The following is a 26,074-nucleotide window of genomic DNA, read 5'->3' as shown; positions in this document are numbered from 1 at the left end:
CGAAACCTGTCCTGGATCTCTTGTTTTCTCTCTTTCTCGAGGCTTTTTTCAGTTTCTGTTTTTCTTGCTCTATATTTTTTTACTAGCAACTTATAAGCCAAATGGAGAATGCTCTCAAATATTCTTATCCTGGCATGTAGTACCGAAAGGCCGAATTGAATAGCCTCGAAATTAACATCTATTGTTTTATCCAAATTATTGAAATCCTTTGAGGTTGTGCCGCAAATGTAGCAACGACTGGTTGATGTGGTTCCTGTGGTAGCATTACAGACCTTTCCGTCAACCATTGTCATTATAAATTCGTGTTTCACTGAATAATGTTTGCCACTCAAGTCAAATTCTGTTGCAACCAGACTGTTTATCTGATTATTGGCGTGATTAATTTCTTGCTCCGTTACATCAGTAGTCTCTTTGATAAATTTAAATCTTATAGACCGACAAAATCGAGGAGAAGATGGTGTTGGATTTTCCCATATAGTCTTTCCCATGTTTTGGCCGCATTCTAATTTTACAGGAACAAAGCAGCTTTGAAAAATGTTCGTATCTGAATCCGTATCATTTTCAATCCTTTGTTTGAACTGGGTCTGTTGGGACCCATCGCAACCCCATTTACAAATTAATTTAAGGGTCTCTCTTTCTTGGACCTTCAATGTTGTTAGTACCTCTTCCAGGTAGTCCGATAATCGTCTAACGGTAAGGTCGACCAAAGGTTGCAATTCGGCTTCCGCACCTGTACTATTTACAGCGCAAGATTCTGGTGGCGGATAACTCTTCTTTTTTTCTTTTTGTAAAAGACTATAACAAGGAAAGAATTGCTTATTGTTCTTCTTATTGTCTCGTATTGGTCTCGTGTTAGATCTGCATCGATGAACATTTGCATTGCTTCCTGGACAGATAAGGGGCAAATTTTATCTTTTGATGACTTTGTTCGATAATAGGCCTTTTTATATTTGGTTGCGTGAGTTGGCGAAGTAATGATTTCTTTTAGCACATTCGAAGCATCTCGTTTTCCTTTGAAATGTGCAAAATTGCTTTTCAACGTCTCAATTTGATTGTCAGAGAATCCTTTAATAGACATAAACTGATCTTTCAAGAAACTTAGCCTTGCCTCTATGTTGGTTAAATTTTCACTGTTCATGAGGTCAAATAAGTATTTTCTAGTCACAATCCTCATTCCCGATGTTCCCATTGAACCTACAACAAATAAATATTTCGCTTAATCCCTTGTAATGGAAAAGACCTTTTTCATAAAATTTTACCAACAACATTCAAAGTACTAAAATACCGTTTATCCGGACTTATCCGGTTCAAATTCTTTGATGAATTGTCAAAACAAGGTACATACTAAACAGTTACAATCGAATCTTAACCGGATCTATCTCGATAGTATTACAATACTTATTGACTAACAAATATTATTTTAAGAAAAAAAGAGTAGTTTGAGAAGGTGTGTACTTATAGGGTTGAAAAGATAACTTTAATACTTGAAAATTATAAAGGTTCTAATTGATTTCATTCATTACTAACCTGATGCTTCAGAATCCATAACTCTTTGCTCCACTGTTGAACACAAAAACATAAAATTTCACTTTTAAAGTTTGGGTTTTGCAGGAGTGCCGAGAACAGATAACGTACACGAGGTGATACGATCGAATTCCGACTGCCGTTATCGTATGTCAAATGCTTGTAGAGCTGGCTTTTGTTCTCGGAAGGGTCAGGTACCTCAGGAAGTCATTTTTGTAAATGTATTTATTGTTTTGTTAAATGGACTTTTGACCCCGTAGATCTTTCAAATACCTGTATGTGCGCTGAATGCATTTTTCAGGTAAATTTTTTTAAGCATCTAGTAGGCTTGACTTAGAGTGCTAGAGCTAACCCTCTAATGCACCAGTACATTAAATCTTAATGAAAATTTATTTAAGCCCTTAGTGGGATTGACTGTGGATTCGGCCACTTTTCCTAAAATAATATTCTATCCAGACGGCATGGCGTATTATATTTGAAACTCCTAGTACTCCTACTAAAATTTGAAAAAGCGCGTGTTCTATGCTGCCTACTTTAATTTGAGTGCACATCCTGACAGACGGGGGAAATGGTGAGACGAAGGAGGTTTCCTATGATTTTAAACTTGCACTTGTCGAACTTAACGTTGGGGACAAAGAATCTATGTTTGGTTCAACAGTAGGAAAATTCAGCTTTCTCGAAAACACTTCCGATAACGGAAAGATTCCATCGAAACATGGTAGTAAGCCGTACCAGACAGCAGCATCGACATTTATCTAGTTTCTGTTCAAAATCACAAACGGTTGAGGTGCCAGAAGAATTTACTCATTATACATTTTGAAAGTCATTAACGACGCGACTCTGACAGTGAGTCAGAAAGAGAAGAAAGTGAGATGAGCAGAAGCGAAAATGAAATGATTAAATTACCAAACATAATTAAATAACTTTTTGTATTAAATCTTAAACATTATTAATTTAAGTACTAAAAAATTATAAATTAGTTGATTTGCTTAACAAAATATTTATAAATTTCTATTCTTAAAAATCGGAAAATGCCCATAAAAAATTTGATTTAACCGAAACATTGCCATAAAAGTATACATTTCAGTTTGCACATTAAATGTAATGTTGAATAACTTCAAGTACGTCATTTCATCCCGAAGAAAAATTTTTGTGCGGATTGTTGAAATGATCCTGTAAGTAATAAAACAAATCAGCTGGCAGTATGTTGGGGGGCAACTCGTCAGCGGATACATTTACTTAGACTATAAATGTTTCCGACTAGCTCCTACGTTACACCTTCAGGGCATTCCACCTACTATACATATAGCCAGCTGACTTATTTATTTATTAAAAACAATACATAAACTATCATCTGATAAATTTTCCTTTGGGAGGAAATCACTGAAAAAATATATATGTTTTTTTCATATTTGTGTGACCAGCTGACGGATAATCCACCACTTTATAATTAACTGACAATTTTATTTCTTCAAAATATTAGTCTAACTTTAATTTGATCACTTTTTTTGATTGGGAGTAAATGACTAAAAATAAATTTTTTTTTACGTGCGTGGGCGGCTACCACTGCTCAACCCACCCACGGAGCCGCAGCTGACGTTTAAAACGCTTCATAATGCAACTATCTGAGTCATTTTACGAATTATCGACTGGGAGGAACTTGGTCGTGAAAATCTGTCGCAGGCTTACGGACTATTACTTTTACTATCAAGCAAACACTCATAAGTAGGGCCCGGATTTCTGCGCATTCGCATTTTATTGTTTGTAGGTCGTAGGTACGCAATAATTAATTATTTATGAGGATCATGTTTTTTGTCTGAAAATGACATTGCATTGTTCGGGCGCATCTTCACATATTTTGTCTTAAATTTCTATTTATTTGCATATTAATCAGTGCTTTTTTAATGTTAATTACGCAGATTTTAGCCTTAGTTGGCAATGTTCAAGAGCATAAGCATTCAACCACAATTTGAAAATGCGTAGGTGAGTGGGCTCTGGGTTACAATCAGTGAAGCGAGAATGAGAGCGAATGAGATCTTTCTGATTTTGTTATTAAACATACACAACAAAGTGTCTAAGCGCCAATTATATTTATAAATAATCTGTGCCATTTTCCCCATTTTTTTTTTACTATATCTGTGCCATTTCCCCATTTTGCCATTTTGAAGTTAACTAATCAATGAACCAAAGCGCAGGTGAATAAGAAATCACACAGCTGACATCCGGCTTCGTCGTCATTATAGATCTGGCAGTGTGAAAATCAGTACTAAGGAATCTTAAAAATAAAATTTATGGTATACAAATGAAAAGACTTCCGCTAATCTGACGTCAAAAATGTGTGCCAATACACACCCACAAGCATATTGAGACTTAGTGCCTCTCATAATACATGGGTGCCATTCAGGTGGGCGCACTCCGCTAGAAAAAAATTCCCACACATGCTCGTAAATATGTGACCGACCGAGTCACAGTTGTAATTGTTGTTTATCGTAGTGGCTCTACACGGCTTTGAAGTGGCCAACACTACTTTTAGCCAAGAGTAGCTGCTAAGCTTGTGTAAATAACACTGTGCGACAATTTTGGGGTCATCAAAATCAAACCACACCGGACCTTTTTTTCTGAAAATATACCTATTCAATAGCAAAACCCTCGCTGGGTTTTTAAAAGTTAGCTCGATTTTTTTTTTATTGCGTTTTGAAGTTTTCTATTTTCATGAGATTTTGGAGTTTTACCTGTACGCTAAATTTGACTTATAAATCGACCTTTGTTTGATTTAATCGATTTATTTTGTCATAGCTTGATGCAGAAATTTCGTACATGTACAAATAAACTTATTTTGAGAAGAACCTATATCTCAATACGCAATTTTGAATACCAAAATTTCGAAAAATTGTATGTTTTTACCATTTTTTACTGTAATTATGAAAATAATTAAAATTTCTCACTATTTCTTCTAACAAAAATGTTGCAAAATGTACTAAAAAAGTCATTTATAAGATAAAAACATAAAACTGAACTTTAAGTTTGTTATTTATTTTCTAAAAAAATAAATTTTTAACAAGATTTTTCTTCATAAAAATAATTTTTTTATACTCTGCTTTAAATTTTTTTTTAAATATCTAAAAACTCTGTAGGTAAAAATATTAAATAGATTAAGTAAAAAGAATATAGACTTGAATTCTTTTAATTTTTTTTTTTTTATTAAAATAAAGAATTTTTACGTACTAAAACCTTAGAGACGAGCTCTTTTCGACAATGGTTGAATTTCAACATCATCATTATCAGAGTAATCAGATTCATCAGTAAAGAATTCCATGCCTGTCTCTTCTTCTTCTACCTCATATTCTTTTTCCTCCTGGTTACTCCATTTTCCTTCATTTTCTTCCTGGTCGTATTGAAAAATATGTTTACTCCACCAACATATTTCGGCTAGTATGGCACCTGGAGCTCGTTTTCCTCGGTATCTTGACTCAAATGGCATCGCAGTTTGATGGTAGCGCTCTCCTTGCTCATCTGATTCTGTCGACAATTGTTGACTAAAATAGTGAATTTTTAGCGACATATGGACCCCAATTTTGGAAAAAGCATCTAGCATTCGTCGCACAGATTCTTTGTAATTTGGAGAACGATGTTTGCCTAAAAGTCCAACTATTATTTCTTTTAACGATTCCCACGCAACGATTTCATTGTTTATTAGGACCCTGTTAAAGTCTTCAGACTTTACCAATTTGCGAATGTCAGGACCATTTAAAACGCCTGAAAGAAATTAAACAAAATATGAAAAAATATATATACAAATAAATGATATATATGTGTGCATCTGGAAATAAATGTATCTCAGAATCTCACCATTTTTCAATTTTGCATCACTGATCTTCGGAAAAATGTCACGTAGGCAGGAAAACCCCTCATCCCTTTTAGCAACAACCATCAGGAAATTTTTCACAATTCCTAGCTTGATGTGAAGTGGTGACAAAATTATTTTTTTGGATGATACAAGTTCCTTGTGAATTCTATTGGCGTCTTTCTTTTCACTTTCATATCTCATTTTCCAATCGTTTTTTTGGTATTGATCCCCTTTGTAACGACTATCCCAATCACACAAAAAACACATGTGTTTAATGTAGCCAACTTGAAGGTGGTTACGTATAAAATTATTTTCATAATTACAGTAAAAAATGGTAAAAACATACAATTTTTCGAAATTTTGGTGTTCAAAATTGCGTATTGAGATATAGGTTCTTCTCAAAATAAGTTTATTTGTACATGTACGAAATTTCTGCATCAAGCTATGACAAAATAAATCGATTAAATCAAACAAAGGTCGATTTATAAGTCAAATTTAGCGTACAGGTAAAACTCCAAAATCTCATGAAAATAGAAAACTTCAAAACGCAATAAAAAAAACATCGAGCTAACTTTTAAAAACCCAGCGAGGGTTTTGCTATTGAATAGGTATATTTTCAGAAAAAAAAGGTCCGGTGCGGTTTGATTTTTGATGTCGCACTGTGTAACTAGTCGCATAGCCGGGATGTGTGGACGCATGCGTATTGTGTAATCGAATGCAGTAACGCCATTTTCTTGATTTATTTGAAAAAATATTTTGCTTGTTAAAATAGCAGAATGGAAACTATCATTTGATGAAAATTCTTAATACCAATTTTTTTATTAAAGACCAAAAATATATATGCACACATTTACATATTCAAAACTGTTCTACGATATTTGGAAACTTTTGATTTTTTCATTGAATATTTTAAAGTAATAATTGCACGGGCTTACAAAAAATGTAAGATTTTTTCACCCAAGTGCCAAACCGTCCAGCCGTTCCTCTATAAAATATGTTTTTAATACCTACTTAGCTATGTATTTTGTCACTAAGAAAACCTCTAACGATCGAGTTTATGTTGGCAAATTTGTAAGTTTTTCTTAAATATCGTCAATGTTCAAAATTAGTATTTTTATTCTCGTACAAATAACTTCCACTTTTATTTGACGATTGTTTTCAGTCATATCTTAAATCTTTCATCGGGAGATCTTTAACACCTTCTTAAGCTCGCGACCCCCGAAAGCCGTTATCGGAGTCCAACCACCACCCATTGCCGACGAAAACTCCACATTCACCGAGAGTCCCGCGTAACCTTGGCGCAATTACATTCTGGATACTGTAGCAGATTTACCTCCTACTTATTCAGAATTGACCCCGACATACTAAACATATGTCCAGCATGTGAAGGCATCCCGCACGAGATTAACCACCTTTTGACATTCCCCATCAAACCAACTCATTTAACACCCCTTTCTCTCTCTCTGGGCCAAACCTGTCGAAACAGCAGTTAGATGAGCTAAACAAAGTAGACCGGTGATCTACACTACACTAACAGGATTAAGTATACTGCCACAATAACAACAACAACAACGACGAGCTGTTAAGCATCCAGTTAAGATGTTTGATGCTGCTTCTCCGAAAAATGATTTGGGCGTTTATTTGTGTTTTCCGCCAATATGAATGCAGTTTTGATGAATAAAATTTACCAAAAAGCATTATTACCGTCAGCTGCGAAGATATTTGGAAGCACTTGTCTTTGATTTTACAAGAAGACAACGATCCCAAGCATTGAAACCGAATGTGAGCAGAGTGGAAACAGCAAAATGGGATTGAAATGTTGGATTGGCCTTCACAGTCGCCTGATAACAATCCTGTTGAAACGTTTGGGTAATAGTTAAGCAAAAATTCAATGGAAAGAAACAGTGGACAGTCAAACGGCTTTCAAGACAAATTCGGCGGAGTTGGAGCTCATTACCTGCACAACTTGCGCAGAAATTAACACATTATTATTATTATAGCTAATGGGGGGTGACTATAACAGGTGGCGCTAAAGTAATCCTCCTATCAGAAAATGCTATAAATTTTGCTATTGGCCCCTAATGTCAGTTCTGTTTTGACATTTGTGTAGGAAACACATTCGAAATACACGTTAATGAACAATGTTACGCTACACTACTCCAGAACGCGGAATATTGCTGACTATTTATTTGACCAATAATCGGTCGGTGACTTTGGCACAACGTGAATTTCGTCGCAGATTTCCTCGCCGTTCAACGCCTACTGATGAAACACAGCGACGCTTAGCCGCTCGCCTCGAAGAGACTGGCACAACACGAGATGCTGCCAGGCGTGGCAGACCCCGGAGTAGCCGTTCTGTAGAGAATATTGCTGCTGTAACCGAGGAAGTCATGAAAGCGCCGTCGACATCGACCAGACGACGTGCCACGCAAATGGGTATCAGTCGACGGTCTTTACAGTGAATTTTGGTACAAGATTTGAAGATGTTTCCGTACAAAGTCCAGACGGTGCATCAGCTGTTAGCTGCTGACAGCCAATCGCTTCTAACATACGCTCAAGCCATCCTTAATCACCACCAAGAGGAAGATGATTTTTCATCAAAAATAATCATGAGTAATGAGGCTCATTTCCATCTTAGCGGGTACGTAAATAAGCAAAATTTACGCTTCTGGGGAACTGAAAATCCGCGTGTAACCCACGAAGAGCCATTGCACCCGCTCAAAGTCACTGTATGGTGTGCTGTTTTCGCTGGAGGAGTCATCGGACCTTTTTTCTTCGAAGACGTCGCGGGCCAAACGGTTACTGTGAATGGTGAGCGCTACAGAGCAATGATCAACGAGTTCTTTTTGCCGCAACTTGATGAATTGGGATTGGAAAACATGTGGTTCCAACAGGACGGTGCAACGGCACACACTGCAAGTGCCACAATCGATATGCTGAAGGATGCATTTACCGGGCGCCTAATCTCCCGTTTTGGCGATTTGCAATGGCCAGCAAGATCGCCTTATTTGACCGCTCCAGACTTCTTTTTGTGGGGCTTTTTGAAGTCGCGGGTTTATGTCAACAAGCCTCAGACTCTTGCAGCTCTTAAAGACAATATCCGTCAAGAATGTGAGGACCTATCGCCAGAAGTTTTAGCCAAAGTGATGGAATATGCCATAAAAAGGGCTCAAATGGCAATCAACTATAGCGGCGACCATTTACACGACATCATATTCCCGACTTGACGTAAAAACAAATAAGACCAAATAAAAAAAATCCACAAGAAGAATCAAAGTTTTTCATTTTTTTTTAAATTACAGCCAACAAACATCGCAAGGTTACTTTTGCGCCACCTTGTATATTGCTGCCATTTGACAGACTGTATTTCTTATTCCTACCTTATAAAATGGAATATTTTCATACTTGTTGAAACAAATTTTAAATATCTTATTGTAAAAATATTCAATTTTGATGAAAAATAATGCGTGAACGAAATATAGGAAATTCAATTACATTGTTGATCCGTAGGTACTGTGGATGGTCTGTTTTTTTTTTTTTTTGTTTTTGGTTGCTGTAAACTGGTATTATTTTCGGTCTCTGTCTATTTCAAATGGAACACTTTTTTAATATTTTCGGAAGTCAATTTCGAAATCACGCGCAATTGTTTTCTAAATTTAGTCATTTTCATATATTCCAACAAAAAACATGTAACTTAAGGCAGCTTTAAGTTTAAGGACGATTCAAAAGTAAAAGTACACCTTTGGCTAAAGTGCCGACTTTGCCTTGATAATGCCTATTCGACAAAATCTTTAGATTAAGAAGAAACATTTAATAGAAGTGAAACTCTCTTTTTTTCAATGTTTAATTGTAGAACTTTCCTGGTCTTTTCTGGCTTTTCTGTGAATTTGCCTTTAAATTCAGACAACACACCTGAAGCATACATTGCCATACATTTAATTTAAAGAATGGCAAACACGCAGACAAAAATTTTATATATACATACACCCATACACACAATGGAAAATATATATTTTCAGTACGAATACTTTCCGAAAGTTCTTTTTATTTATGAGCCACAGAAGTCAGAGCACAGCATAAAATAGTGGCTTTCTGTAACCAAACCAAACGCAACCTCAAAATCCGTCCACCAGACCGAGTTGTCAACTGGTCAGCAGTATACAGGTACAGCATGGCTTCTGACCATATTTATATTTTATGTTTGTATGTGCATATTGGTAAAAGAGGAAAATATTTTGGTAGCTGCCGCACTGTTGCTGCTCCCACTGGAGTCAAAACCTTTGTGCAATACAATATTATACACAACATTACTACTTCCAATTTATTGTTATTTTTGGTTCTGTTGCAATGCTGTGCATTTTTCACACTGACTTTTTCACATTTTCCTCGCATCCTGTGCAACTTTCACCTGGCGAGTTGACCTTTCAACTGCTTGGTTGCTGGTTGTTTATCGAAGCCGTACGTTGCATGTATATCAGCATTTCAGCGGGGTAAATTCATTTTGGTTTATTTACATTAAAAATAGTTCTATCCTGTGCTTTCAAGAATGTACTTTAAGTGCCCTCGGCTGTTACAAAAATGCAGGCAAACACTCTAAAATACGGCAATGCGAGTGGTATGTAACGGTAGTTACGGTTCCAATGCTTGCAAAGTAATGCAAATTTAGCAACCCGTTGTTTGATGCAACAACAAAAACTGTTGAAATTCTAGTGTGCTTGGCAGCCAGTACGCAAAATTTTAATACTCTAGCGCCCTAGAGCGCACGGGTATAAGAAATGTGCTCTTACGCCCTTTGTAGGGTGTTTGGCCGAGCTCCTCGTCCAATTCGTGGTGAGCAGTATGACGTGTTCCACAAATGGAGGGCCGTACAGTTTCACGCCACACCCGAACGGTAGATGTTTTTTTATGAAGAGCTTTTTCAGATCCTCACTCGGAGGTTTGCCATGCCCTGCTGATAGCCGACCGCTATTGGAAAAACTCTTTGTTTCGAGCCCGAGCATTTCTGAATGACAGTCACGCACCAACCCATTCTGCTACGGCGGCTGATCTATAATACAGAAACATAAATAGTGCTATGTGGTAGAAAAAAGGGTGTGGTTCAAAGTAAATTTTTTCTTTTTGTGGAAGCAGTTTTTTATGAATTGTTAGTCGAATAATTGTAGGTCTAAAAGAAAACAAAATAAATATTTTCTATAAAACTTATTTCCTCCGATTTTTCCTATAAAAATATATAAAAAAAATCGTCTGATAAAAATTGTTTGTTTTAATTTTTTTAGAATGCGGCATTTTTAAAATAAAAGCTTGAGGGTTTTTCTTCAAAATGATGTCAAGTTTTAATGGAGAGAAAAAATTTGATCTATGAATTTTGACCTTAATTCACCCCTTCGTCCCGGGGCACAGTGATAGTTTAAAGCAAGAAGTAAACTTTTTGAGAATTTAATTTCAAAAATCAAATGACGCAGTTTTAAAGAGAAATGTCTGACTAAGTAAAGTCCATAATAAAAATATATTTATTTTAAGAGTTATACGTGTTTAGCATGGAGACAAAAGAGACAAAAGTTAGACCTCATAAGCAAAGGGAAAGGAGACCCTGAAACCCCATCAGCGTATCACCCTCTGTGCATGCTCGACACGGCAGGGAAGCTGCTAGAAAAAATGCTGAAACCACGAATGGCAGCGCGGCTTTAGACCGCGAAGGTCCGTAATTGGAGCAATTGAGGATGTAGTAAAGAGCATAGTAAAAGTACGGAGCATAAATCATTTTTCCCGACCAATCGTGCTCCTCGCTGCAATCGACAATGCTGACGATGTCGCAGCAGTAATTACCGCACGGGATGTAGACGCAGCTAGGCGGAAACTTACACAAACGATGACAAGAATCAAGACATGGCTCGATTAGCAAGACCCTACCTTAGCTCCGAAAAAAACAGAACTGATACTATTCTCGAGAGCGCGCATACCTGTAGAAGTGACAATGCCAGTCTACACAGAGAACAAAACAACCGCAAAAGTGGTGAAATATCTGGACATCAAACTCGACAACAAGCTGACATACTGGGCACAAATCCAGTACGCTGCTGAAAAATCCACCAAAACAATCGCAAGGATATCAAGAGTAATGGCTAACATGGGAGAACCCGTCGCAAGCAGGCGGAAGCTGCTCATGGACACGACGGTATCCATTTTTCTATACGGATGTGAAGTATGAGCGGGCACACTTAAAACTGAGTGTCGCCGCAAGATCCTGCCCAAGGCCCAAAGAACCGCCGCCCTCCGTGTTGCTTCAGCTTATCGCAGGGTATCAGAAGCAGCAGTACTCATTATTAGCGCCACGATACCTATAGATCTGCTAGCGAGAGAGCGAAAAGAACTATGAAACTTTAAAAAGAGCGAGACAAACGACATAGGAGACCACACACGCGCCCGCACCAAAACGAGCGCTAAGCAGCAAATTAGAGCACATACACTACAAATATGGCAAGAGCGATGGGAGTCAGAGACGAAAGGCCGATGGACGAAGAGACTAATACCAAATCTAGACAAATGGTGTAACAGACAGTTCGGCGAAGTAAACTATTATACTACACAGATGCTATCTGGACATGGATACTTTTACAAATACCTTAACAAAATAGGCAAGTCAGAAACCACTAAATGCATCTACGGAGATGCACTTATTGACGACGCAGATCACACTTTCTTCAAATGTGAGAGATGGAAACTAGATCGCAAAGCTGTCGAAGGCAGACTAGGCCCTTTAAGAGCTGACAACATCACTGATAAAATTATAGAATGCGCAGAAAATTGGCAAATTATTCGCACGTATATAGAACGAGTCCTACGTGCCAAAAAGCTTGACATGGACAGAGATGCCTAACCGACATGCTAATATACCTGACTAGAAGATAAGCCGACAACATGAAGCCCTGCAGATGGAGACACAAGAAGACGAGCCTATAGCATGAATGCTGGCTACAAATATGGTGGACCCAGACGTGGGTAAATAGAATTGGTATCTTTCATAGACACTGTTCTGGGCCCTCCCGAAGTAATGCACAAAGCAGTTCCGGGAGGGGAGTCTCCCCAGGAGAGGAGGACGAATTGTTTTAGTGGCCACACCACACGACGCAGTAGACGACGGTCGCTGTAAATGCGAAGTGAACCCTACCTCACCCACGAAAAAAAAAAAAAACGTGTTTAGCGTTGGTAGGTCTTATATGAGCCCCTCGTATCAATTTCAGAATTTTTTTTTCCTTGCTCACTGCGCTCGAGAGCATAGGGCCTCGACAAGACTCTTCCATCTTTTACGGTTCTAGACTGGGTTTTGCGCCGTCCAATGGGATTTCGGAATAGGAATAGCAACACAATTATTTCATACATACAAAAAATGTTATTTTTGTTTAGACTTCTCTCATTCTCCATTGATTGTACTGTTGATAATCAACGTTGAAAAATACCTTAGCTCTCAAATTAGAAATCAACTAAAACTTAAATGCGTGTTGGGTTGTTCTCAGTTATTCAAGCTTTTTTACCTTTTTAGTAGCATGTTTCCTATCAACACAGCTGTGTGGTACAGGTGTGAAACGACGAAAGCGCCGCATTGTTAACGCGGAATACAAAGGGTGCTTACAAAATCTTGAAAAGGGAAAAGTAAACAAGAGCCGGTATAAAAAAGTTGCTTCCTTACATTGTTAGTAGCTCAAAAAATCAATTGCTTTAAGTTTCGTTGCAATGAAGTCTGAGAATTGAAGGTTGGAAATCAAGCCACTGAGTCCATGAGAAAGTCAATTACACGTGAATGGTTTTTAGAGAGTACAACATTTTTCAGTTTTTTTCGTACATGATTCGCTGTTCGCATTCTTAGCATCAATACCTAATCTTAGAATTTGACTTGTGTTGTCTTTAAAAACAAGTTATGGATGCTTTCCATTTCATTTCAACCATTCAATTCAATAAAAAAATTTCAACTACTTTTTTGCAATTGTTTCTACATGAAGTCGCTCGTGTAAGTAATTATGATCATTTTGAACCCAGAATTATTAAAATCGGTTCATTTTTGATTAAGTTATGAGCATTTAAAAAAAAAAATTTCTTATATAATTAAAAAAAATCGAGTTTGAGCCGAAAAACAAAATTGCCAATAACTCTTGAAAAAAAATTTTTTCGGGCGAACAAAAAACTACGTATCTCATTATTTTGACCAGAGAGCAACATATTTCAGTTACATCGAAATCGAAGAACATGACCCGAATAGCCCGGTTGAATTGAAATGGAAAGCATCTATGAATAGTTGAATTTATAAAATTTAAGTATTTATAAAGCGTCTTAACTCATACCAGGTATAACAAAATACATGCACAGTTCTTTCAAACGCACGGTTCGTATTCAGCACAAAAAAATACACAAGAAATATCTCTGATTTTTCCTCTAACTGAAAAAATTTAATTTTTCGCAGACTTGTGTAATTCAGCTGAGCACCTTCTTTTCGTCGTAATTAAATAAAAATAGAAACTTTAGGATCGGTTTTCGCTCACCTTTTTTTCAGGAATGTGCTTAGATTGAATACTCTGGGGTATCATTTTATTTTCGAATACTTGGCTTAAAAAATGCTTCTCTCAACAGATCTTATTTAGTTACCTTAAAAGACAATTAATTTCCCTTCTAAAGAGAATGGCATTCTCCTTTTTGCCAGACTAGCTACAGTTTTTGAGTAAAGGGTACTTGAAAATGGGTCTTGGGTAACTGAAAAGCTCACTAAGAACAAATTTATATCCATGTTAAAGTAATTCGATCTTCATGGTTTTCAGAAATAACTGACGTTTTGTTAAAACACAATACTGTGCAAATATTGCCGAAATAGCTTTAAAACTGAGTTTGCCCTAAAAAATAAGATTTAGAATTTCCATGTTCCAAGGGGATGGTAAGATAAATGGCATGTGTTAGGAGAAGTAACTGAAATGAAAACATGATCCGAATCATGAAAAAGGTGAAGCTTGATTTCCTGAAAGCACATTTGCTTAGATCTCAAGGATGGCCATCTTTTTCTTCCATTCACCCAGTTTTAGAAAGTATGCCAGTCATTGTGCCTACGGCCGCCATTAGGAACTACCCAGAGAAGTCAGGAATGGAAAGGTTCACTCAAGTGAGTGCAGCTTTTAACAGTTATCTAACCGATGTTGACCAGAAGCAAATATTACCTACAATTTGCAAATGACTGCACTTTTGCACCACTCCACTTGTGCGCGAGAGCTTTTGCAAGCAGACTGAGGCGAATCAACTCCACCGGGGCCCGAAACAATGTAGTTCTGCCATTCTGGGTTTCAGCACAAAAAGATCCATTAAGCTGCGTGGCTCTGCGCTTATCAAAAAACTCAAAACCGACATGGAGAGACATGGAGAGACGAAAGACAGTAACACTTATTGGAAACAAAAGGGATACCCTATTGGATTTCAAGGCTGGCCTTATTATGGATGTTAATTCTGGCTACCAAGTAAACGAAACACTCTACTACTTCGAAATTATGTATGTGTTGTGTTTTTGGCAGGAGACACTTCCCAGCAAAACCTGCGTGACCGAAACTCTAACACAATTACACTTTTTTATATGTTACAAACACATATGCATGCAGGTTTTGCTGGGGCGTCACCGAAACTCTAACACAATCGACTTTTTTTTTGATTCTCCGTCACCTTTGGAAAATGTGTAAGCAGTAAGCAAACTTCATTCATATATTTTTTCTCATTTTTGCATCAATAGAAAAAAAAAACAAAAAAAACGGGAAGTGGCTGTCAAAGCAATAAGTCAAAAAGATATCTTTTCTCTCTTTTTGATATCAAAGTAGGCCGAGAATCAAATTGTCAACCTTTGGCAAATGTGTAAGCATTTATATGAAACTGGCACTGGCAAACGAATCCATATGTATGAAAGGTATAGAAAATCACACGTACACAAAGTTTTTGACACGATTTTCCCAACGCTTTTAACAACGTGATTGTAAAGGGGCGTGGTTAGTGACCGCTTAACGGTCACGCGTGCAAGTTACGTGATGGGTAACGTGACCGGCACTCTTCTTGCTGGGTTGTTCGCCTTTCTTTGAATGATTCATGCACTTCGCTCCGTAAGCAGCTTTAAGCAGCTCCGTAAGCAGCAAAAGGAAGGCATGTCGAAGTAAATAAAAGTTCCGATGATGCCAATATCGGTTCGAATGTATGATATAACCTCACAAAATATTTCGCCTATAAGAGCCGTAGTAAGGCATATAAATTATCCATTAAATTGTGTGAGAGTAGGTGGACTTTAAAACTTTGAAGGATGCATTAATTCTATATTTTGCCTGTACAAAAATATTAAGGAAAAAACTATGTACAGACGATGAAAGTTATTCATATGTAAATTCAATTCTTTTTTCAATTTATAAACATTATGACTGTAAAATTGAACAGCGAAATTTTGTATAGATTCATGGTAAACAAAGGTTTATGGCTAGCGTGTTATTGGTAAATACGGAATCGGAGCGAATGTAAAATTTTAAACGGAAAGCAAAGTTATTAAATATAAATATATGTATAATAAAATCAAAATATATCAATTTGATTTTAATACCTTTTGGAAGACATAATAAAAAATGTACATAATAATCAACTTTAGATTTAAAAAAAAATTTCACCACTTGCTTAACTTACCAATTAAAATCGCCGGATCCATATCGTTTTCGTTAAAAGAAAATTAAAAATCGAAATTCGTTCGGTACAGCTATATCGTTTAGATTAAAAAAGCAATGATGAACATACTGGTTGGTTATTAGATAGAAATTTTCACAATTATTAATATTGCGTATAGGTGATGGTTTTTTTTTTCAAATTTAATTTTCTTATTTAATATTTTGAATTAATAGTAAGCTTTGAAGTTTCTGGTTTTTAGTTTTATGTTGTTAATGAAATCATAAATCCACAAAATATTGATTCATAACTGAAGTCAGTTGAGCGGCAAAGAAAATGAATAAATCAGCTGAGACAGCACGCAGAACTAGAAAAAATTGATAAGCATGCATATGGAGGTGAAACTCAGATCACAGTTAGCACTTTTAAAACGAATTATTTCGACAAATAATTTAGTATTTGATATTCCACTGCAGATTTCTTCCTTTCTTAGGTTTTTTTCACTTTTTAACAGTGGGAAATAATTAAAGAACAGGGTGTAATGCCTAAAAAGTGATCTAGTTTCGTTTTTAATCTTTAAAGAAAAAAGCATAAAAACTATAGAGGCACAAATTCGCAAATTGGTGATTCTTATTCAATTTATTTTTCTTTTTTAATATTTTTCCCTTTTTTATATATATATTGAATTTTACTTTTTATATTTATATTTATTTTTTTTATATGTATTTTTATTCTTAGCTCTAAATATTTAATTGGTTTTCTTTAAATTTCATTTTTTGTAACTTTTTAATATCTTTATACTTATTTGTTTTTCTTTTCAATTTTGTAATTAAATTTTTTCTTTTCGTTTTAATACTTTTATTTCATTTTCTTTTCTTCCCATGCGCGATTTAATAGGTACACTTATAGATACACAAAGGTACTTATAAGCAGTATTCATTTATTTAATTATGCTCCGCTTTTTGTTTATTTACTCTCACTTCTTTCAATTGTTTGTCTTATTTTGCAAATTATTTCATTATTTTTACAATACTTATTTATCAGCACTCGCCTTTTTGTTTGTTTACAATCTCGTTGTTCAATCAATTCATTCATTAATAACTAAAAACCAGCTTCCACTGTCGCTGCCGACGCAAAATTATAAGCACATCTCCCAGCCTATATTTTTAGCATTACACTTTCTCGTTTATTTTTTACACCAGTTAACTTCAAATAATCGTTGATTCTTTTAAATTAATATTACATTTTTCAGTTTGGCTTATTCTCTTACTTTTCACATTGTACGTGTTATGTTATTCACTATTTATTGCTTTTCCACTACACTGAAAATATAGGCACCACTACACTTACTTGGCTTTAATTCTGCCTGATTGTAATTTTAGTGCGCTCTTATTCGATATTCAATTAAGCCGCACAATCTCACACATTTCTCGCTCTCACACAATTTTTTGTTATTATTATATTTTAATTCTCTGCAACGTCGCATCTCTTTCTCTCTTTCTCCCGTTTACTTGTTGATTTGTCGTCATGTGGCTTTCCGGCCGTTTGTCGTATGGAATGCGTTGGTAATAGAACACCATGCTCCCGTATGAATGATTCTAATTGTGATTATCAGCCAACATTTGCTAAAGTATACATGGCTATTTTATCACTAATCAAATAAATTCCATATTTTTGTAAAGCTAAAATTATTGTCTCAGCTCATTAAGCGAACCATATACTTTATATATAGCGGGTGTTTTCTTTAAACACATATAATTTTTTAATTATCCCGAATAGTTTAGTTTTGACATGATTATTGAGTATTCCACAATACTAAGAACTAGGGTACAGACTTTCAAATAATCATCTTCAATGACGAAATAAAAAAAAAGCAGAAAAAGATATCTAATCTGTCACACATATGAAAAGGCTTCTCATAAAAACCAATTTGCCCCACCATTTGTGATCCAAACCCGGGGCGTACATGCTAGGAGGAGGAAAAGCTCGGACAAACTCGAATCCCATCAACATGTAAAGAAATACAGATAAAGACACAAGTTTACTGAGAAAACTGCAGTATGGATTGTAGTCACTTCATCTAATTCCCACATACTTGCATGAATTTCCCACAATGAAAATATATTTCATTGAATTGCGGCCTGGACATACCTTAGCTTTGGACCCGTCAAAATTCTAAATGATACTGCCGCAGACCGCTGTAGACCAAACATACTTACTTGTAGATTCAAAGTCTACCACCATCTTCACTCATCTGTCAAAGCTAAGCGTTAAGATGACAGTGGGATATAATCCAAAGAGTTCTCACTGACCCTCGCCCTACGGCTGTCCTTGTACCATCTTTCGAGCTGAGTTAATAGGAATAAGAGAGCGGCTTTCTGGCTCGGAAGTGCCCCAATCTCAATACAGTATCTCTAATAGTCAGGCTGCACTTAAGTCCCCCCTCCTCGATGCAAAATCTTCTTGGACTACCACCTGACGGCAGCCATGCCCGAATGTTTGGGAGAGCTGGAATAGCGAATCTCCGAGTATATTTTTGCTTTGAAAAGTTGCTCATAAAAAGTCATCTTCCCTTCGGTGGCATCATGAAACAGTAGGCCCTTCATTTTATAGAAGAACATGAAGACACACATCACAAATTAGAGGAACAGCTTTGGCCCCCAGCAAAGCAAGTACGCACCAATCATGTAACAAATGTGGTTTGTGTCCTCTGACACAGGACCAAACCTGGCAACTGTGCAAAGAAAAACAAGGGCGATTCCCTATATTCATGAAAATTCCACCCAAAAGTGGGTTTTATTGAATAAGCAAATAACAGATGAGATGGAGAATTCATATGCTGCGTTACCAAATCTGGTGCAGGTTTGATATGAGAATCTAGATATCAAATGGACGTCCCACAAATGACTTCTGCCCCAGCTTCAGAGATGAGAATGAATGAAGTGTACTACTCATAGTTCCGCTCTAGCAAACAACCACATCTCCATCTTAGCAAATATTTATTTGAAGGACTTTCTGACTTGGATTCAAGTGGCATCTGTAATCTCTAGCTTTTCATGAAAGAAACATTTGTGAATTATACGGCCTGAATTAAAGGGCGCTCATGATACGTCAAAATGTACCGTTTAGCCGAAGTGCGCAAGTGCAGCGATCCTACTAAAATTTCAATTGGAATTTCCAAATGCCACGATCTTTGACAATTCAAGCCTTTCACTTCCTTAAAATTCACACATTGAATATTTACAGAATTCGCATGTAAGTATATGTATGTATGTATGTGTAGTTGCATACTTGTGTAAGTTCTACATCCCAAAGAAGAATCTCTGGAGATTGTAAGCACATAACAAGTGCAGACCTACTTATCAATTCCGCAGCTCTTCCCTCTTTCCACTAGTTTTCCCTCTCTTCCACTAGTTCCGCCCGCTTTGTTGTAGAACGTTGAACGTTGAACTTCACCTTAAGCACTGACTTCAATTGAATGATTAATAACAGACAACCCATTAGGGTATGGCAACGGGTGCGAGAGGCCGTTTTGATCTTTTTTTATATAGAACGTGATCATTTGTTTATAAACTTATACTTATATGGAAGTAGAATAGGAGCATGCTTGTGAGTGACTGTGCCACAGCGTGTTCCATGTGCCAGTTGTACACAGCCGGTGGTGTACACCATGTACAGAATGTAATCTATCATCATTGGGTGGAGTACACATAGCTGGAACAATAACAACAAACTGGCAAAGCATAAAACAATAATACAAAAAAAATACAAAATAGGCCTTTAAAAATAACAAAAAAAAAATACAAGAACACAAAAAAAAAGAAATAAAATAACACAAAAAAAGAAAAAAAACACTATCTAACAAATACGAGCTGAGATGGGATTGTATTGAGAACTGCTCACAAAGAGCGAGCGTGCGAGAATACGCGCAATGTAGAAGAAAGATAATCAAAAAGACGACAAACAGCAGAGATCGTAGTGCAAGTACCATAATATGCAGCCCTGATGGATAGTGGTGGATGATGGCTATGACAATGGCACTAGCGCTGGTGGTTGTTGCCTGGTGGCGGCTTATAATATCATCTTTTTATTATTCTATTATATTTTATTGTAGCTCTCTTTCTCTTGTAATTACCAGCAGTTATTTATTTCGATTTATTGCTTTTGCTTTCAAAACGACGAAGTGGCATGGATCGTTAAGCCAGTCAACAGATCCACGCGAGAACATAGCGAAAGTAAAGAGCAAAGCTGCGCTGATGCGTCAGACACTAGTGGAACCAATGAAAGCATGATAATCATTTATTATTATTATTATTATTTTATATGTAGTTTTTGCATTGCTCAATTGCACTCGCATGTATGTATGTAAGTATGTACGGACTTGGATTTGCTGCATTCCCGCTCGTCAACTTCAAGTTCTGATCTCATTTGAATTTTCCACAACTTCTGCTCTTGTGTGTTACATTTTTGTGTATTCTGCTTTTAATGCTCATTGTTATTGTTACTAATACAATTTTCTATGTTTGCCTTTTACTTTTACCCTTCACGCTTATTGGTTTGTTTATTTTTTTAGTCACTTTGGCCTTTTATTGGTTTGATATTTGGAACATTGAAGTGTTTTATTGTTTTCATGTTAAACTCTGTTCATTTTTATGGTTAGTTTGTGGCCAACGAAGCAAATAAAATGTGGTAAATGTGGGCAGACTTTATAATTACTTAGGATATTTCGAAGTAACACAAAGATAAAAAGCAGGTACGTGAGGAAAAGGAAGAGGACATCACAGATATTAATTGATAAAAAAAACGCAAGTATAATATTGCAATAAAGGTACCTAACGAAGGAGTCTGTATAGACTGGATATATGTACTATGGTAATTTAGACTTCATCCTTTATTTATGCATAAATTGCAATGTAACTATTACTGCAAAATAATAGGAAAAGGAGGAATCTCTAATCCTAAAATGATTTTATGCTTATGTCGTGCGAATATCCTTGCTTGACCGAGCTACGCTTCCAATTTGTGATGGGTGTATTGGCGTTGTCCTACAAAGGGAAGTTTCTACACATTTTTGTCGCCTCTGAATGGCGTATGATATTTGTAAGGAGCTTTTTCATATCAATAATGCTCTTTGACGCTCATAATTTTTGCATAGACATGAAAAAGAGGTGGCCAGACATCCAAATTGTAAAATAATGAATCAGCTGTGAACGAATTACTGCAAAACTACACACTGAAACCTAGGCATATTTGAAATTATAAAAGCTGTTAGAACCACATCACTAAGAGGTCATGTTGCCAAAACAGAACTTTCCGTTACCAAAGTCCACCAAAAAAAAAGAGCATAACTACAATCTGTAACCTGTTTAAGAGATATATATACATATATATATAATTGGCGCGTACACCCTTTTTGGGTGTTTGGCCGAGCTCCTCCTCCTATTTATGGAGTGCGTTTTGATGTTGTTCTACAAATGGAGCGACCTACAGTTTTAAACCGTCTCCGAACGGCAGATATTTTCTTTTTTATGAGGAGCTTTTTCATGGCAGAAATACACTCGGAGGTTTGCCATTGCCTGCCGAGGGGCGACCGCTATTAGAAAAATGTTCTCTCTACGTTCTCTCTGCGAATTCCGAATCGTAATCACGCACCAACCCATTCGGCTACGGCGGCCGCCGTTTTAAGAAGTAGATAAATTAATTATATCTAGCATACGTCCTTTTAAAGTTTAAACGGTTTTTTTTCTTTATTGCGGACCAAAGTTTTGCCCCCTTCAGGATAAAATGGGTATCACACGTATGATAAAGAATATAATGTAAAATGCTGTGATGACAATTTTGATGGAAATATCAATTGCTTTCTTATTTGAACAGTCTCTTACATTCATGTATCTATATACTGTGAGCGTAAAATAAAGTGTACAAAGCATTTTGTTACAATATGGATTTTATTTCAGTCTTTTATGACAAAACAATATAATTTAATTTCATGTTTTTTAAATTAGTATTTGATTCTCTACTAATTACTACAAAACAACAAAAAAAACAAATTACAACAACAAAAGGTGTAAGACAAAAGCAAAATTTGCAACAACAAATTGCATATTTTACGCGTCAAAATAAAGTGTACAGAGATATATTTTACAAAAATGATATCGATTTAGTATTTTGTTGATTTCCCTTTTGCTTTGATAACGGAAGACAGTCTTCGGGGCATCGACTCAACTAGTTTTTTTGTCACGTCAGATGAAATTTTATCTCACTCTTCCTTTATAGCAAGTTTCAGCATATCCATATTGGTTATTTTTCCGGGTTTGGTGGTCTAAATGCTCCCACAAATGTTCAATAGGGTTTAAGTCCGGTGTCTGTGGAAGATGATCCAATGCCTTTGGAGTACGATAAAGCAGCCATTCTTTTACTATTTTTGCTGTGTGCTTGGGATCATTATCTTGTTGAAAGATCTAAGATCCCTGCAAGTCTAATTTCTGCACACAGGTTAGTAAATTATTTTGTAAAATATTCAGATAATCTGTTTTATTCAACGTACTTTCAATAGAAACCAAATTGCCAACTCCGCTTGCCGCCATACATCCCCACACCATCACCGAACCCCCACCGTGCTTAACTGTGGTTATCAAATTTTGGCCGGCATAGTCTTTATTTTTGGTTCCCCAGACTTTAACCGGTTTTTTCTGCCCGAATACCTCGAACTTACTTTCATCAGTAAACAGGACATTATTACAGAAACAAACATCCCGATTTTCGTATTTTTTTGCATAATCAAGACGTTTTTCTGATTAACTGTCGATATTAGCGGCTTTTTTCGTGGGAGACGACCATGTAACCCATTTGCAACGTGCAACGCTCGACGTATTGTACTGGCACTTACGGTAGTATCTGATGCAGTTGAAACTTCTTGTGATATTTTGACCGCACTTTTAAAGGGATTTTTCTTTACATCACGCACTATAGACCTTCCTTCAGTCTGATTTAAAATTTTTGGACGGCCTGCACCTGGGCGATTTTCTACTTTGCCGAACTTTTTGTATGTGTCAACTATTTTTTTCACAGTATTATGGCTTCTGTTGACAATAGAGCCAATTTCACGAAAGGTTTTACCTTCGTTGCGAAGATTTAGAACCAGTTCTCTAACATCAGACGAAGTTTGTTTACCCATTATTAAAAAAAAAAAAATAAATAATAGAATTTAATTTACTGTAGACAAAAACTTTTCACTCTGCCAATCGGAACCAATTAAAATACAATATGAAAAAAGTTTCAATGCTTCGAAAAAGCAAGTAAACAACCAAATTTATCGGTATTTTTTACGGTACAACATCGCTAAAATGCTACTGATGTACGCTGTACACTTTATTTTGACGCGTAAAATATGCACTAAATTTTGTTTTTGTCTTACAACTTTTGTTGTTGTAATTTATTTTGTTGTTTTTTTCTAGTAATTAGTAGAGAATCAAATACTAATTTAAAAAACATGAAATTAAAATATTAGATTGTATATTGTTTTGTCATAAAAGACTGAAATAAATTCCATATTATAACAAAATGCTTTGTACACTTTATTTTGACGCTCACAGTAGCGGGAATTAATATTTTTTTATTAATTTCTGGCTCCTTTGATTTGTCGCGAATAATCTCAGAAATAGTTGGAAAGGAATAGTTGGATTAAGCTGGGCAATTTTGGTAACGTTAAAAGATTACGAAGAAACAAAATAAATAAATATTCTTAATTAATTTTTACTAGTCTCTCTATTTATATTCTTAAAAGAATGTTAACTTTTCAATAACTTTCAATCATAGAATATATTTATTTAGGTATATGTGCCGAATAGGTGATGGTGACCCGGTAGAATTTGTCGAAAGCTCCTTTTACTTAGGCTGCACCATCACGGCATACCACGGAGCAGATAAAGATGTCAACTGGCGACGCTTGGGCGAATGAACACAGTATGGGCGAGTTCGAAAACCTACGCGAAAGGGCCGATGGGTAGGACAACGCTCAAAAAACTCCCAGGACTGATGTATCAAAATCAGCATATTCGTAGCTCCATGCGGAATATAATTGTGAATTTACGGTAAAAATTGCAGAACAATATGTCAAGAAATGTTCGAGTTATGAATCCTACTAAAGAAACACCTTTAAAGTCTTTGCTAAGGTATGCATCGAACGGCAGGAGGCTGCATCAAAATCTAAAATATAAGTTTTTGGATATTTCCCCCATTCATAGTGTATGACAGCAAATCCCAAAAACCAAAACATGGGGGTTTTTAATTTTTGCAGTGGATTAACCTTTTAGAAAGATCTGAATTTGTTTTCGTAACAGAGCTATTGAAAGATGCAAATTAAAAAAAAAAAAATAATCATTTTAATATTTGCCCTTGAAATAGCAAATTGCTATAATTCACATTTTACCCCATGGTATTTTTTTTCATTTAACGATATTTGACTTTGCTAAGGTGTTTATACACATATTTTTCCGTTTTGTTAATTGTTTCTTTCTATGTAACCGGTTTAGTGCTGCCTGTGTGTTTCGTTTTGCTTTGCTGCCTTTTTCCCCGTTTCTGACGTTTTACGACTGCAGCAAAAACTGGATCGACCAGCAGAGCCAAGTTAACTGCATTTTTGACGTTTTACCTTGTTTGCTATTTTTTTTTTTTGTTTTTTATTTAACTCACACATGCCACATTCCTGCTATTTGCACATTTTGCTTTACCGACATTTTTTCCCCACTAAATTTTTGCCGATCTTCTCATTTTGTTTTTTCTTTCCACCTTCATGTCTTATAGACGAACTTGCTGAACCACAAACCGATTTTCTGTGTTAAATATTTATGCTAATTCATGGGCCAAGGTTAATTTACACATGACTTTTAATAGCTGACTAACTTATTTGCATATTTCTTTTAATTCAATTTTCAATATTTATCACATTAGAGATGTTTCCTATTTGTTTTAACATTTTTGCGTTTCACTTAACGGCCACAATTCGCTGAGCTGCTTGGTGACATTTCAAGTTTGTATATATCTTTATTTTTTGCCAGCAACTAACAACAAATCAACAGGTGATCACAGAACTGCACACGACCACATAGCGAAGCGATGCAAAGGCAGCGACGCTGACGGCGGTGACGTCGTTAACGAACGGAACCTTGCAGCCTAAGCCCGCGCTCCGAGCCAAAGCACAAGCGCTCGCACGGCCAAAGCTGTGCGCAGGTATACATAACGCAAAAAAGCGCAATACGCACATACACAAACACATCTGAATGGCGTCTGGAGTGTGGCGCAGCCAGAAAATTTCCATAGATTCTTTTTTTCTAATTTTCAAATTTATTTCCACAACATTTTCAGCAATTTTCACTATTTCTCCATTATAACGCTTTACAATTTAATTGTTTTCAACTTTCGACGATCTCACTTCACATTTTATTCTTTACCGCAGCCATTACTTTTTTTCACTTACCACTTTTATTATCCACTTCGTTTGCTGATAATCTATTGCATATTTCACTTCACCCACACATAATTATATCTATAATAGTTGTAAGTTATAGACCTTTAATTATTGCCGGTTTTTATGCGCTTTTGATTATTTTGCAACAAACAGAGATGTAAAATATTTTTTATTTCTATTCATGCGCTTCACTTTTCTCGCGTAGTTTTAAAACACCTTCATATCACTCGCTCACTCGGTACAAACTAATCGCCGGCCAACGTTACAAACACTTGGCAAGTATTCCGAGGGAATGCTTCTCACTCTGAAAATTACCAATAAAACCAACCAGCGGCAGCAACAATACGTTTTCTCAAACCAGTCAACCAAAACATCAATAAGCATGCAAACTCCACACTTGTTGAACCACGCCGGCACTCACAGTTAACAATTAAACATAATTCTTAGTTAGGAGAGAGAGAGAGAGATGTGTCTCTCATGTGAGCATATGTAAGTGAGCATATGCAAGTAAACAAGTTTACGAATGTGGAGATGTTTGGGAGAGATAGGCTGCGTGCGGCTCTTGAGCAGCCGGC

At 36.2% G+C, this 26,074-nt stretch overlaps 1 protein-coding gene and 1 long non-coding RNA gene across 2 annotated transcripts in view; both read right to left on the bottom strand.

Annotated features, from left to right (window-relative positions):
* The window catches only part of LOC128866256 (dystrophin, isoforms A/C/F/G/H-like), a 245,990-nt gene that overhangs the window by 207,045 nt on the left and 12,871 nt on the right, over nt 1–26,074 (bottom strand). The window lies entirely within an intron of this gene.
* On the bottom strand, nt 17,061–25,847 carry LOC128871812 (uncharacterized). The gene is made up of 2 exons (XR_008456062.1): nt 25,509–25,847; nt 17,061–17,864 (listed from the first exon to the last, which is right to left on the bottom strand). It is a non-coding gene; the product is annotated as an uncharacterized LOC128871812 (long non-coding RNA).

This window comes from Anastrepha ludens, chromosome 2 (genome assembly GCF_028408465.1).
Source record: "Anastrepha ludens isolate Willacy chromosome 2, idAnaLude1.1, whole genome shotgun sequence".
NCBI classification, from domain to species: Eukaryota; Metazoa; Arthropoda; class Insecta; order Diptera; family Tephritidae; genus Anastrepha; species Anastrepha ludens.
The sequence above is the reverse complement of the archived record's forward strand: the minus strand, read 5'-3'. Positions and strand labels throughout refer to the sequence as shown.